The sequence below is a fragment of the Polyodon spathula genome, chromosome 14, assembly GCF_017654505.1.
Source record: "Polyodon spathula isolate WHYD16114869_AA chromosome 14, ASM1765450v1, whole genome shotgun sequence".
Classification (NCBI taxonomy): domain Eukaryota; kingdom Metazoa; phylum Chordata; class Actinopteri; order Acipenseriformes; family Polyodontidae; genus Polyodon; species Polyodon spathula.
Genome location: NC_054547.1, coordinates 24,977,468 through 24,994,127, shown reverse-complemented (window position 1 = coordinate 24,994,127; position 16,660 = coordinate 24,977,468). Strand labels below are relative to the sequence as shown.

General features: G+C 40.1%; 1 pseudogene; it reads right to left on the bottom strand.

Moving 5' to 3' along the window:
* Positions 1 to 5,757: 5,757 nt before the first annotated feature.
* Positions 5,758 to 16,318, bottom strand: LOC121326575 (annotated as a pseudogene).
* Between the last annotated feature and the right edge of the window lie 342 nt (positions 16,319 to 16,660).

The window sequence follows — 16,660 nt, the reverse complement described above, 5'->3', positions numbered from 1 at the left end:
AAAGGGGCCAGTAGCCCCGCCCATTTTTCCTTTGGGACCACCTTTCTCTCTCTGCGGTCCTCTCAAAGGTAACAAGAAATGCTTCCATGTCATCTTTTGTAAAAATTGTTTTGCACATCTTTAGGTGTTTGTTGTTGATTTGTTGTTGGTGGTTGTTCCCCCATTTGTACAGCAATCCCTTGTATTCTTTTTTCTCAGCTCACGAGTGCTTCTTTCATACTCGTCTTTGATCCGCTGATTTGTAGTGTGCTGGACCTCCTCTTGTTGAACCCTGGTCACTTCTTGCTGAGTTGTTACAGTCTGCAACAGTGCCTGCAGGACCGCCTCCATTTTGTGGTCTCTATGTTGTCTTTAGAGTGCCCACATTTTCCATCGCGTATGACAAAGCTCTTGCTTGGTAATCAAACTTGTACACAAATCGATATGGGAGACACACACAAGAAGGTACAATCAAAATAAAGTTCTTTCCAACAAGACAGTGCTTGTATGTTTATTACCTTGTGCTGTGTTAGACACACAGCCCGCAGGGTCAGGGTTATCAAGGGTCAGTTCACAAATCAGGTTCACAGCTAGTAGGGTTCTCAGTCGGTACAGGTCATGCACAGTAAATCAATTCAGAATCACCAAACAACAAATAGCACATTCCCCAACCCATCACCACCTTCTACTCCTCTCCCTCTTCACTTCCTGATCTGTGTTGAACCTTCTTATATTGGTCAGCCACACCCCATGACTGTTATGGGTGTGGCTGCCACGCCTTGGCTCATTGCTCTGGCTTTTGGTGCTTGTAGTCTTTTTGGGGCGGCCATTTTGCGAATTGTAGTCCCCCTCTGGTTGCAACCCAGTGAAAGGGCAGAGCCCCGTTAGAAATTCTGCCCTCACATACCCACCATTTATCACTCGGCCCCTTGGGGGGCACACGAACAGTATATATATATATATCAATATAGTATATATCTATATATATATATATATATATTATATATATATACATTCCGGCAGGCATTTTTTCTTCTGTGGTAATGTGGCGCTGCTGGATAATGTTGTAACACTATGAATTGCACTTATACGTCATACAATTATGTATATAGGCTATACCAGGCACAACATGGTGGGAATATTGATGAACAGAATAGTTGTTTTGAAAACGCAAGGGTCTTTACTATTACAGTAAGTGAAATCAGTAACTATAACAAACGAGTCCGTGTCCGTTATGTTGTATCAAACATTAATGTTTACTACTTGTTTAGAATTAACACATACACAACTTTAACGCATCTCTAATCTTGTTCTGGATAGGTATCTTGGTACACGACACTGTATTGTTTGTTTGTAATACCACACTGCCTTTTCCGTCTTTGTGGTTTGGGGAGGGGAAAACTCATCATCCTTTCAGTCGTTGTCATGACGTCACCGAGCATGTATTGTAATTTAGATGGTATGTGCTTGCACTCGGACCGAAGCTAGCTCAGGGCACAACCGCAGCGTAAACACTATGTGGTGGCAGCATGTTTTAGAAAATGGGGCATTGTACAAATTAAAAAGACCTCATCGTTTTGGTTTTCATTTATTACTGTCCTCATAACAGAAAATACTAGGATCACAACAAAACAAAACGTTGATCACTATGCTTAACATGTACCTTGCAAAGTTGGGCCAGGGTTTGAAAAGCGTGAAGCACACCTTCATGTGTATCTCGATTCTGACTCGCTTATCAAAATCTGAAGCACTTTCTTGATCCTATTTTTTTTTAAATGTTAATCTCTACTGTCCCACACATCACTTGCCATTTTAGAAACTTTCCCGTTGCAAGGCAAAACGTGTTATGATAATTATTTATAATATTTAGAAACTATATAATTTATGGAGAACACTGATGTGGCTTTTTGCCTTCAATTCATGTGCACCAATGTGAGTACCGACAAAATTTCACCCATGTTTAGTAATATTAGTAGCACAATGTGTGACTGTGTAGAAATAGTTTTTTGCAAGAGCTGTGGAACCGAATTTTGGTAGTTGTTTGAGGACCACCTTGAATTTACTCACGGACCACAAATGGTCGGCAGACCACAGGTTGGCAACCACTGCCTTAGACTTATACTACATTCTGCTAAACAAGAAGGGGCATTTTCAAAACATAATATTAATCAGCAGTTAGCCATCTAATAATAATGAAATATTTCTTTTTTACAGTACTTGTTACTCTACTGCCCCCTTATGTAGTGGGCACTCACTTCACAGACTTCTCCTAGATTCTACCCCCAAATGAACTCAATCCTACCCAGGAGGACCTACATTCATAGCCCTTGCTGTGGTCACATATCAGAAATGCCCACTGCCACTAAGCTGCCCCAAGCATATCTCAGGGAAATGTTGCTGCCTATCACCCATCCAGGACACCCTCGAGCAAGCCCACACCGGGTGATTGAGCCCGCTACAATATTGAATTAACATTGGGTTCAACGTACAAGAAATTCTCCACAAACCAAAATAACTTTTTTACTTTTTGATAGACCAGAGTATATCAGACAGTATGTGCTTCCATTGAAGGAGTGTAGGCAGGATGTATGGATTCTGTGGAGAAACTTATTGCAACAGTGTTTAGCTGGGGATTTGCAAAACAAGGAGCATATAACATCTTGTACATCAGAATCATAAAAATTAGGCAGAATCATTAGTGGACCACAGCATTCCCAGCAATGGTAACTAAAATGGATTTGGAACAAATATTTCTGATAGCAGTCCTGAAGAAGTAGCACTCTGTTGCTATGGTTTCAGTTTAGAAACATAATATCTTACCACTGTGGTACTATTCTACAAATGAGTCGTTCCATTGTAGCTGCCCTGTGCCTTCATTGCCCCTTAGTACATAAGCAATGCGTTATTATACTGTTTGTCTGGTTAAAAATGTTTGTTGTTTCCTTTGCTAGGCTCCAGTTTCTCCCAGGGAGAGATGACAGCTGCTGTGTTAACCACGGTTCTCACATGACAGTTACTATTGAGAAGATTGAACTGGGACTGGTTTTGATAGCTGCTGCTGTAGTGTTCTAGAGCTAATGGCCCTGAAAGATTGAGATTGTCAAAGATTTTCCCTAGTAGTCAAACTTAGCGGACTCTTGCGGGAGGTGGTGACTGGCCTATGAGAGCTTGCTGACTGCCTTGCTGTTAATAGGGCAATGTAGATGGGTTAGCAGTGGAGCAAGGCGTAGAGTTGGTATAAAGACGGCAACCATGGCTGAGGATGGATGGTAAATAAATTACCCTCCCCTTTTCGTAGTAACTTTGTGTTCTGTTCTCAAAAACTGACTAGACCAATCAATTTGGCAGTACAGACTACAATGTAGTTGTGCACAAATTCTGGATCTAAATTGTTTAATCTTACTGCATGTGGTGAGGATGAAAACAATGATTGAACTGGGAAATATTAAATATTTTTGGCGCAGTTTTGCAGAATTTAAGGTAACAATGCATAGTATTGGAGACTGTAGTACTGCTATGTATTTTTTATTGAACCCGTCCCTGGAAATGTTTTTTAATGAAGACAAGAGATCTACATAGTGGGATCTTGTTAGATGCCAACAAGAGATCTACATAGCGGGATCTTATTAGATGCCAATAAAAGATCTACATAGTGGGATCTTGTTAGATGCCGCAGACAGCTCAGCTTTGATCAAAGAGTGTTTCTTAAAACAAGTCTTTGTTATAAAAAAATTATATGGATTATATGAATGGGTATCAGTTGTTAGCAGTTTGAAAAGTTGCACAGTATAGCATCACACTGCAGTGAAGAGATTTCCTAGTGGTCTTGATTGCCACCTCTTGGACAGTCTTGGCTGAACACCACACATAGCTTTTGAATTTGAATTCGAATGTCTTCTAAATGGACAGCTATATTGCTTAAAATTCTGTACGCTATTGATTACTTCAGAGTCTTCAAATGAAAACGTGCATAATCTGAGGGGCAAAGCGAAATTAATTTCAGGGACCCTCACAGTATACCCAAGAAAATGTCTGTACAAAGCTGTTGTGAGGCTGGGATGGCAGGCTTTAAACCAGATTAGGCAAACAATCTAGAGAATACCCTATTCACAGGACCTACAGTAAATATTATAAATGATTAATATAAATGATTGCGCATATAGGTATTGCAGATAGGATATTGTGTGTTTTTTATTAAACTCACTGTAAAATGTACTTGGCTCCAACTGCTATGTAATGGAAGTCTTGTTTTTGGATTTCCCTGACAGGTAATATGCAAAGCATTTTTTAAAATGTATTGTTACCTTACCCACGTGTCATGCATGTCATTAAGTTTCCAATTCTTACCTTGTTTCTGTTTTTAATCACAGTTTTGAAATGTATTTAAAAAAAAAAGAAAAAAAAACTGAGCATGGCACATAGCCTCAGGCTTAGCTGCTAAAGACTCATTCCCTTCCCTTTTGTCTCACACAAGGGCTTTCTGACTGCAGCATCAATGTGAAGTCACTTCTTTATGCAGTCTGTTTTACTGTTTGAAAAGCAGAAGTGTGTTTTGGATTTTTATTATGCATTTGCTGATTCCTCGTGGTAGCTCATTGGGAATAATATCCTGCCGATATGCATCAGAGAAAAGCGATTGCAAAGATTGTTCACCTCAAAAACAACAAACACCAAATTTTAAAGAAATGTATCATTACATATTTGCATACTTAACTTCTCAAACTAAATCAAGTTACCATTAAATTTATACTTTTCACTTTTTTGGTAACAAGCGCCTAACTGATGTAAACAAATTAAGTTTGTTCTTAGCTAGCCCTTAAGATAATTTTTGCAACTACAGGAACCTAATTTACAACATTCGTCCACTAAATAAATAGCAACCATAATACTGGCTAGCAGTATAACATTGTGTCTTTTAATTCCTGTCTCTTCCCATTCCAGTGCCTGAATTACAGAGTCTAAGAAAAACCTGTCACGGTTTCACCTCCAGTAGTGAGCAAAGTTTTTCTTCAGGTTGTTAATTCTTTGAGGGTGAGCATCATCCCACAAAGTTGAATTATATTTAATAAATATTATGACAATTCCTGTACCATGGACAAAAAAAAAAAACTATGCCCATTCCTTAACTTCCACACCTTGTCTGTAATCAAGCACTTTTAAAAATCTGTTCTCATTTTACATTGGTTCTTTACTAGCTGAAGCATTAGTTTCAATATACAGTACATTAAGGTTTAAAGGTCGAGTTGACTATTATACAAATAAAACTCAATGTGACAAAGATTCTGTACAGGAAAGCTACAAAATGAACGACGTTTCTGTTAAAGGTACAATACAACGATATTACGCCAAATGGCAGAGTGCATCTTTAGTATCAAAACAGCCACCTAAAAGACCCAATATAACCACCAGACTTGAAGACAAGATCAGAATAACGATGGATTAATTACTGGTGGTTGCCATTATGCCTGTTTCTTGTATACAAGATTTGGAAGTGGAACACACAAACAGTCCTTGAGATTAAGGTGTACTGTACTGTAACCTGTAAATGTAACTATTCACCTGCTGTTAATGCATTTTATCTGCCACAAAAAATTAAGGGGGCCGTGGTGAGGACAGCACACAACACGCTTGGTTGTGCAACCCAAACTCCAGTGGATTGGGATAATGGTACACAGACAGAAGCAGTTGAAAGACACTGTTCAAAGCAGGGGATCGATTCAGCTGTAGCTACAGTAGACTCCACACGGTTAATTGAGGTAAAGAATTATATCAGTGCTGTCAGACTGAAACCACTCCAGGCACGATCCTGTGTATGTGCGTGTAGGATTTCCGAATGGTGACGCTGCCGTGGTGAGAGACGCCCCTGGGGAGCACGCACTCTTCAGTAAGTTTCTGCGCTGCCGGGTTCCAACACAGCACAGTCACAATGACTTTGTTCTTCTCATCCCGGCCACCCGTCACAAACATTTTGTTGCTGCAGGCCGCGATCCCGCAGCTGGCTCTCTCGTGGCTGAACCTAGTGACAAGACTCCAGCAATCTTCCACAGGGATGTAGGAGTAGAGGGCTTTCATTGCACCACCTTACGAAAACAAAGGAAGGCAATATTAGTCTATTATATGATACAACATGATCTCAAAGTCAGCATTGGCTCACATGTAGTCCAATGGATGGATTTCCATGCGTGTCTAATTTTAGTAGACTGATAATAGTGAAGCCAATACATGGAGTTCGCAATCATATTATACAGATTATATGGAAAATATTTGTGCAGAAAGAAGCTTTGTCTGCCTTTGCTTCTGCCATGTTGCTCTACTCTATGGCAGAGGCTTTCTGCCATGGGATATCTGTGAGCTTAACAGTCAATTGATGAGCCCTGTACTAGGTTTCCAGCCAAACTTGCTAATACTTTCCCACTACATAGATGTGGTCCTTGAAGGTCACAGCGTTGATGCACTTGGCCTCGATTGGCAGGAAGGACTTTACAGTCCATTTATTAGTTGACGGATCAAAGCACTGCATCTTATCTGTGGCGAGTTTGCCATTCGGCCGTCCTCCGATCACATATAGCTTCTTCTTGTAACTCGTCACAGCAAAGGAGCTCACGTTTAGCATGAGCGGGGAAGCACTGTCAACAATGAGACAAGGACAGTTAGAACAGCCAGAATCATGATAATAGATACAGAATATTTGACATGCCTTTTATTATCTTTACCCCTGGAAGTGATATGGTAACATGAGTAAATGTCAGCTTTCTTTTGTTACAGTGTGGTGCTTGATAGATCTGCATGAAACTCAATTAAAGCAACAAAAAAACCCAAAAAGCAGTATGTTCTCAATTGTACCACTAGATGGCAAGGTGTAATTAAAGTTTGCTAAAGTGAACAGCTTATTTGACTTGATTCCAGTTTTTTTATTCCAGCTCATCCCACATCCGGAACTGTGATACAAGCCTGGTAGGAACGCTACTTGTTCCGAGTCCTGGAACCCAACACTGTTACCTGTGTCTAGTACTAATAGCAAGAGTTGGGATTTGAGGCATTTCTTAAAACAGTGTTTGTTTGCTGTGACTTGACCCAGGCTTCTAACTGTGGAGCTTGTCCCATCTGACAGGTGAGCTGGGTGTAGAGAAGTGCATTCTTTGTAAACAGTGTTTGTTTTACGTTATACGCAGTATGCTTAGCAACAGACTGTATTTATGGTGCAGTACTGAAAAAAGTAAACCTGGTCACAAAAAAATATGCATGTTCTGTAAAGTGCATGAAACAATGTATGAGTAGGGGTGAAAATGACGGGTTACATATTATGGCTTTACTGGTTTCTTTCTGGGTAGCCACCATCCAACCCCAGCACAGGTTAACAGCAATTATATTAATTTAGGCTTGTAGACAACACTCCATTTATTGAAGGGTCTGCAGTGCAGTTTTGCAGTGCAAGACACCAAGTCATCACCTCAGTCCAGCAGTTATGAAAGGGGTCATATGTTTCCACACTGTTTTGCCGATGAATCCCGTCAAAGCCGCCAATCATGTAGACTTTGCCTCCCACCACTGCCATTTTGTGCCTCCATCTGTCAGTGTTCAGGTACTCGATTTGGATCCAGTTGCTCAAAGAGGCATTGTTCTTCCAAATGTCATGCTGGGTCTCCTTTCCACCTGCAAGCATTGCAGACACTGTGAGGATATGAGACATAACTCTGTCAGCCTACAACAAAACCCCCATTTTAAAAATATTTCAGTCAAGCTTTATTTTGTATTAGTTGTTAACAACTAGATGGGTTTATGAATGAAAGTGAGGCACAGTTAGCCCCAATGGTGTGTTGTTTGTTTTATCCTAGTAGTTAGGATATCACAACCTACATGTAACAATTTTTGTTTTTCTGCATGTTTGAATAGCATACACAGTTGGATGTTTAATTCTGTTTATTTATTTGTAAGGATCTGGTCTTTAGAAGAAGAAGAAAGTGATTTTTTTTAAGGAGGATGCTCCACATGCAAGACTTCAGCTCTTTCATTGTTACTGTCGTGTTGCATTTGTGAAGCAATACTAAACCACACATTTCTCTCATACAACTCTCAAGGGAGAGTAAGAGTATAATTTCCTGTGTAACAGTCGCAAACCACATCCTCCTTTTACCCGTTAGCACCCAGAGACCTTACAGTAGACATATGTGGGAACAAGTCTTTTGGGAGTTTAAATAATTAGGGCCAATACAGCTGTGCCTTAACAAGATGAGCCAAGTGGGGAGAACTACAGTAACAGGATGTTCAGGAAGTTACTTTTAAAAAGTACATTGTTACAATTACAGTAAATTATTACATGTATTATATTTTACAGATATATTTTGTTCAGTTTGGTCAGGCTGCAGCTCGAAATATTCTTTGCAGATCCAGCTATCGAACCCACTCACTCCCTTCTCTGATGCTGTTCCTAACAAGAAATGAAAAGTGATTTCATGCAAGCTTTGACCTGCACTGTTGAAGCTCTTTGTGATTTCCATGTTATGCAATTAGTAGTAGCCCTTTTTTAATTTAATCTGTGATCTCATTTCATTACCTGTCTGAAAAAGGAACCATTACAGTTACACATTACTGAAAAATGTAATCAGAGTACAGCAATGCATTACTCCCCAACACTCATAACTAAGAATAGCTTCTGACTGGCTATGATTGTGAAAACATTTTCTGACAAAGTACAGTAAAAACTCTTTGGATTGTCCTTGTAAACGCTGTTCAACTGTTTATCTCTTTGACTTGAGTCCCATATCAGCGATTCTCTTCATTCATAAATGGTGGTGCATACCTGATATATACACTTCATTCATAAATGTGATGCAGGCGTACTCCACCCACTTCTTGTTCTCTGCCTCTTTCTCTATCTCTGTGATGGGCAGCTTTGCCACCTCTGGCCGGCTGTGCCACAACGGATCCAGACAGGTCTCCTCCGACACAAACCTTTAGTCTTTAGTACAGCCTCTGATAATAATGAACTCTTCGGAATGGAATTCCTGCACCCTTGGCTTTGTCGACTCAGAAATAATCTGCAATTAGCAAACAGCATGAAACCGTGGCTCAGTCACAGAGCAGCCAAAGCAAACATCCACCATCATCACATTGAAAAAGTACAATACTGTATTAAAACCACTGCTACAGATACAATGAAGGAAAAACAACAAACTTGTGCACAGTTTGAAATCCCAGAATTCAGTGGTGTAATATCCACTGATCCTTCACCCAGTCCTGTTGTTTGTGACTGACTGTGGCAGGCCATAGGCCCGGCACATTATAAATATGTGTTAATAAATACATATTTCTTCTGGTAAAACTCATTATAAACTCATCTACAGTACATCTATTCAACATCCTCTGTGATTGGACTGGCCAACCATATATGTGAAAATGTATTAGTTTTAGAAGCCTTGTCCTAATTGGCCAGGCTAAATTGGATAATTGCAATTGCCAATTTAGCCTGGCCACATGTATAAAGTCATATTTTGCTTCTAAAAGAGAAAGCCTTGTTTTATCTATGTTAACGTTTGATTTATTTTTTTTAAACCCAATCCTTTAATCTACAGTGTTTTGAGTTTGCTTACTGCCTTGCCTGACCATCAGCTGCTTTGCCATATTGGTTTTTTGAGTTTTAATAAAAAGCAGAATCCAGCAATCACTGTTCTCTTATATTTGCTCTGAACTTTGATCTTTAACTGAGTACCTGCTGGAAGAGATGCATTGTAAAACTGTTAACCAGATTACACATGGGCCACCAACGACATCAATAAATTTGATTGGCAGATACACTTTTAAGATTTTGTGAATTTGATTTGCATAAAATCAATTTCGATCACTTAAATCTTCATGATATTATTGAAGAGAGTGCCACACCTACCTCATTGCCTGACAGATTGTACATCCTTGCCTCCTGCAGGAGAGGGAAGACTTTGGGACATTTCTGGATCAGCTCGTCCCCTTCAACCTTCTCCACAAAGTGCTTCAGGATGTGTGGTAAGAGTGACAGCCTTTCATTCTCTCTGGATTGGAACCAGCTCATGACAGTCTCAAACACCTGCTCTTCCTCAGTCATGCTCAGCTCATCAGGATATTACAGAAAATTTCTTCTGGGAGGTCGAGGATCTCTTCATAGGTGACAACCTATGGGAAGTTCTGGATGAGATGGTTCTGAACCCGTGTTCTCAGGGTATCCATTGAGTGAGTGTCAGCCAGCTCCAGAATTCCGACGCAGTTATCAGGATGCAGAGCTTTGGTGAGAAAATTTGCGCAGGCATCAACCATCCGCAGGAACTGGAAAGATCATGAAGAATAAATATATACATACATAAGCACTTTTATCCATAACTTCAAACATTCAGTCACCTAGAAGAAATTAGATGGAATACATTTCTCAACTTTGCAAGTTTTCCAAAAGAATGATCATTTATCGTTGTCATAGTGTATCAATTCAACAACCTGCAACAATTCTGAGGCTCTGGCTGAAATTAATGATGTGTTCCAAGAACAAAAAATAAGAGAATGACTGTAATTCTCTTTCTCCTTGTAAAAGTGATGTATTCCCCAGCTGATGTGTGACTACAAATATGAAAATAATCACAATTGTGCATAAAAACAAACATACACAGGGTACAGCAAAGCTATATTGAATGCGTTTCTTGTAAACTTTGTTTACTTATTGTTGTGTGATGATGAAAGCCTTTTATATGTGCATGTACTTGTTTGTTTTTGAATTATTGGGGTTTTTTCCTTTTCCTGTGGGTGACAGAGAACATATAGAACACAGTTTGTTTTGAGCAAAGAGAGGGTGACAAAAGTATGTTGCTAAGGAAGAAGTCTTTAATAGGATACCAAAGTTACAGTTCATATAAGGAAATCAGTTAATTGAAATAAATTCTAGGCCCTAATCTATGGATTTCACATGACTGGGAATACAGATATGCATCTGTTGGTCACAGATACCTTAAAAAAAAGGTAGGGGCGTGGATCAGAAAACCAGACAGTATCTGGTGTGACCACCATTTGCCTCATGCAGTGCGACACATCTCCTTCCTTCGCATAGAGTTGATCAGGCTGTTGATTGTGGCCTGTGGAATGTTGTCCCACTCTTCTTCAATGGCTGTGTGGAGTTGCTGGATATTGCTGGGAACTGGAACACACTGTCGTACATGTTGATCCAGAGCATCCCAAACATGCTCAATGGGTGACATGTCTGGTGAGTATGCAGGCCATGGAAGAACTGGAAGAATGCTGAAACATGAGGTGATGGCGGCGGATGAATGGCACGACAATGGGCCACAGGATCTCGTCACGGTATCTCTGTGCATTCAAATTGCCATCGATAAAATGCAATTGTGTTCGTTGTCCATAGCTTATACCTGCCCATACCATAACCCCACATCCACCATGGGGCACTCTGTTCATAAGATTGACATCAGCAAACTATTCACGCACATAACACCATACATGCTGTCTGCCATCTGCCCGATACAGTTGAAACCGGGATTCATCCGTGAAGAGTACACTTCTCCAACGTGCCAGTTGCCATCGAAGATGAGCATTTGCCCACTGAAGTCTGTTACGACGCCGAACTGCAGTCAGGTCAAGACCCTGATGAGGACGATGAGCGCAGATAAGCTTCCCTGAGACGGTTTCTGACAGTTTGTGCAGAAATTCTTCGGTTGTGCAAACCCACAGTTTAATCAGCTGTCCGAGTGGCTGGTCTCAGACGATCCCGCAGGTGAAGAAGCCAGATGTGGAGGTCCTGGGCTGGCGTGGTTAAACGTGGTCTGCGGTTAAGAGGCCGGTTGGACGTACTGCCAAATTCTCTAAAACAATGTTGGAGGCGGCTTATGGTAGAGAAATGATCATTCAATTCTCTGGCAATAGCTCTGGTGGACATTCCTGCAGTCAGCATGCCAATTGCATGCTCCCCCAGAACTTGAGACATCTGTAGCATTGTGTTGTGTGACAAAACTGCTCATTTGAGAGTGGCCTTTTATTGTCCCCAGCACAAGTTGCACCTGTATAATGATCATGCTGTTTAATCAGCTTCTTGATATGCCACACCTGTCAGGTGGATGGATTATCTTTGTAAAGGAGAAATGCTCACTAACAGGGATGTAAACAAATTTGTGCATGAAAAAAGCTTTTTTTGTGCATGGAAAATTTCTGGGATCTTTTATTTCAGCTCATGAAACATGGGACCAACACTTTACATGTTGCGTTTATATTTTTATTCAGTGTATATTTGTATTTAGGCACAAGGATTGCACTTCACTTCACGTGCAGATAAAATATTTATTACAATGTGAGCAATAATTAATTAGTAATTGAATCCCGGCACCACTACATATACAGTGCCGTGAAAAAGTATTTGCCCCTGTATGATTTTCTGCATTTTTCCATATTTTCGACACTGAATGTTATCAGATCCTCCACCAAAATCTAATATTAGATAAAAGGGACCCTGAGTGAACAAATAACACAAAATATTAATACTTATTTCATTTATTTAAGTTACGCAACACCCAATGCCCCCGTGTGAAAAAGTAATCATCCCCTTACACTCAATAACTGGTTACGCCACCTCTAGCAGCAATAACTGCAATCAAACGCTTCCTGTAGTTATTGATCAGTCTCTCACAGCGCCGTGGAGGAATTCTGGCCCACTCCTTCATGCAGAACTGCTTCAACTCAGTGACATGTGTGGGTTTTCAAGCATTTTTGCTCCAGCTTCAGCTCACGGACAGATGGCCTGACATTCTCCTGTAGAATCCTGAGATACAGGACAGAATTCATGGTTCCTTCAATGATGGCAAATAATCCAGGTCCTGATGCAACTTGACCTTTTCACTTTTGACTCATCTGTCCATAGAACATTGTAGTTAGCGGTGGTTTCCTCCTTGCTACTCTGCCATGAATCCCATTTTTGCCCAGTGATTTTCTGATGGTGGAGTCATGAACACTGACCTTAGCCGAGGCGAGAGAGGCCTGCAAATCCCTGGATGTTGTTCTAGGGTTCTTTGTGACTTCCTGGATGATTTTACGCCTTGCTCTTGGAGAGATTTTGCCAGGACAGCCACTCCTGGGAAGATTCAGTATTATCAAACTTTCTCCATTTGGATAACTTTTTCACACTGGAAGATTGTATGTTTGATTCCCTTGCACACCAAATTAATGAAAGAACCACCAAACTTTGGTGTCATTTTTTCTCTCAGACTCCTTCTATATACTACTACAACCCACAAAAAGATCTGACCAAATTCAACAAGAAACATGTGCAAAAATGCAGAAAATCAGCCACCATTTGTTTGTGTGTATTTGTTTTGGGCACTGTTATTTGTTTTGTTGAGTGTTTTGTTCAACTTTAAAAAAAAAAAAAGAAAAGATTCAGTTTAGAACACTTCCGATTAAAAACAAAAAAGGAAATACAAAGCAAATACTTGAACTTTTAACATTTTAACATTTCACATCATGATAATAAAAATAACTATATATAAATGCTAGCTATCTTGTTGTCTTCAGATGGTTCATCAACTGTTTAGACAAATTAGGACAACCAAAACAAATAGCTAATTTTTTAATTATGTTTTTCTTTCCCCTACCGCTGTCAGGCCATACTTCATGTCTCTCACTCAGTGTTACGTCACGTTGCGCTTCCATTTGGACTGTAAAGTGTAAAAGCTGTGTGTATTGTCCAATCAGAAGAGTTCAAGGTTGAACCTCTCAGAATGACTGTAAATAGCCCAATCACAAACAAAAATTTGAAATGTGCACTTTGGCAGACAGCAAGCATGTTATTGGTCAGTTGTGAATGGCAGTTCATGTGTATACTAATTGAAAGGGGTACTGATTGAAGCGTGTTGAGGCCATCAAAAAAAACACCTTTTCAGCAGTTTTTTCTGTAACACAGTGGCTAAGCCACTGCCTGGCAGAAATCTGGGAGGCACGTGACCAGGCCTGCCCACTACCCCCGTATGCGTCGCCACCGCCTGGAACAGTGAGCAACAAACAAAAAAGGTAATTGCGATCGGCCTGCTCTACTGGAAAAAGAAAAAAAAAATGTAAGATCGCTGTGGGTCCATGACATCATCAAGAAAAGAAAAAGGTACAGAGAATATCATGGCTCATACAGGCGCTCCGGTTTGATGAAGACAGATACATCTCTGGAAAATCAGAACCACAAACTTTTCCTCCATTGTACTTTTTTTTTTCTTCCTTGCAAAGGACCATCCTACTTTCCCCTGATTGGTTGCTGGTAGTTTATGTCATGGCGTGGGGCAGTGAAAGTGGAAAATATTTTATCTCCTAAGCGCCTTTGCGCATGACCGCCTTCATTGAAAACAATTGCTACTGATGAGCAGCGTCCAGTGTGAACGGCCCTTAAGAACTGCAATTAAATGTTATATTGTTTGTCTTCATTGGTTAATATATGTATGTTAGAAAGACGGCTGTTGTGGGGACATCACACAGCACTGCGAGATGAAATGATAAATGGATGCGCTGCTGTGCGGTTTATTATTATAAAACAGTACAAAAACCAGAACACGGCACTTGACGCCAAAATAAATAGACAAACAAAACTAACACTTAAAGCAACAGTGCACTAACAGACAAACATGGCGAGTCAAAACAACGTTATATATTTACGTTTAGTACTTTTATGCAGCTGTACTGAGTACTCGATTGCTAATCATCATTCAGTTGGAGTTGTGGTACAACTGTATGTGAATTAATAAAGTGCAATTCCCTGTGCTCACATATTATTACATTTTACTTGCACGTGAAGTGCTGTGCAATCCTTGTGCCTAAATACAAATATACATTTTAAACACTCGTGTTACACAGGCCCGTTTATATCCTGTGTACCAATGACTATACACCAACATTAACACAACATTCAACACAAAATACACACAGGGGCGGGACACTTTGCCACAATGTGTCATTTATTTAATCTCACAATTATATTGGTCATGTGAATGGATGCAAAGATCCTATCTGATCGCATCCTTATCATGCCACCATCTGTTGCTTGCGTCACGTAACATAGAGCCATTGTCTTCTTCATCAGTTTCAAATTCACACACTCAATTCAAAATGAAAGTGAAAGACGTCGTTCAGTTAAGAATAGTCAAAAGAATATGATTTCATAGGTAAAAGGAAGGGAGAGCATCATGCATTCTGCCGCTTGTGCCGATGTGATATTGATGTCAGCCACCATGGAAAGAGAGATCTGAATCAGCACATTTTGTCGTTAAAGCACAAATTGAACATTCGCAGTGCATCATCATTGGGCTCTTTTTTTAAATTGTCACCATCGCCTCAAAAGTGATAGTATCGTTTGCAGCACAAAAGTTGATAAAGAAATCTACAATGAGTGCCCCAAAATACTGTGGAAATGCTTTGAGGACGAGGGGATTGCAATGAAGTGGCTGAGCTTTGTTTTCTTTTTCTTAGCCATGCTCTGAATATTCCTTGACTGTATTGAAGCTTTAGAAGCCAAGTCGTTCAGCGTCCTCTCGTATGAGCTGATGAGTCACATGAATAGGAAACTGGAGAGAAGGATTCGGGACAAGTTTTTTGGGTTTGCGGTGAATGATAGACTGACACATTTAACACCAGATGTGGCAGGAAAATGAGAGTGACACTTTAATTTTTATGGAAAAAGCCAAGGAGTACTTGAGAAGTACTTGAGTGACAGATATGTCTGAAAACAGCTTTCACAACAAAGTGTCAAAATTAGCCCTTGCAAATGCTGTGCTATTTGAAGGATTTTGCGATGGCGTTTAGGCATGCAGTCTTAAAGAGATTGACATGGACGCGCTGTACGAAGAATTCTGCATTGTGAAAGCGTTATATCCTCCCCTGAGATGAAGGATTGCCAGAGCAGTGAGGAGAGGTACCTGAAACTTTTCAGCAAAGCCCAGAGAAACTTCAAGAACATGAAGAAAATCAGCTCCTACATATCCTCCATACCATGCAGCAATGCTCATAAAGAACAGGTTTTCTCAATGATGACCACCACTTGGAGAAACGAGAAGAGTATAACACTAGTTCCCACAATGGTGAGTACACAATGGTTTTAATTATTGATATTATTATTGATATTATTATTATAATAATAATAATAATAATAATAATAATAATAATAATAATAATAATAATAATAATAACAATTATATTTTTGCTGGCAAAAAAAAAAGTTTGCTGTTTTTTCAAACTGGATGTCTGCTGTGTTTCCCGCCGGACTGCTGACCAACAGGAACACACTTCGATGCATGTAATAAGCGTTCACCTGGAAAAGACTTGCCGCTTCCAGTATTCTCTTTACATTTTGCACAAACACAAACACAGGTCAAGCAGGGCAATCGCCTTCACTGATTCTATACTTTAGTTTTAGTTTTGTTGTATTTCTCTCCTCTTGCTCTCCTATTCCTCCTCTGAACACCCACCACAAGCAGGGGAAATTGCAGGGTTTTTGTACAGGTGACCACCTCCCGATTAGCAACTAATTAATCATCTAATTCGGGAGATGGCCACCTTCAGCACAAGCTGCAAAAATGTATTGATGATGTAGCTGCATGGTTTTTGTTTTTGTTTTCTCTGGGTGTGTTCTGGCAGAGGCAAGGTCAGCAAATTGTCCTCTGCCAGGAATAATTCAATACTTTGTGCA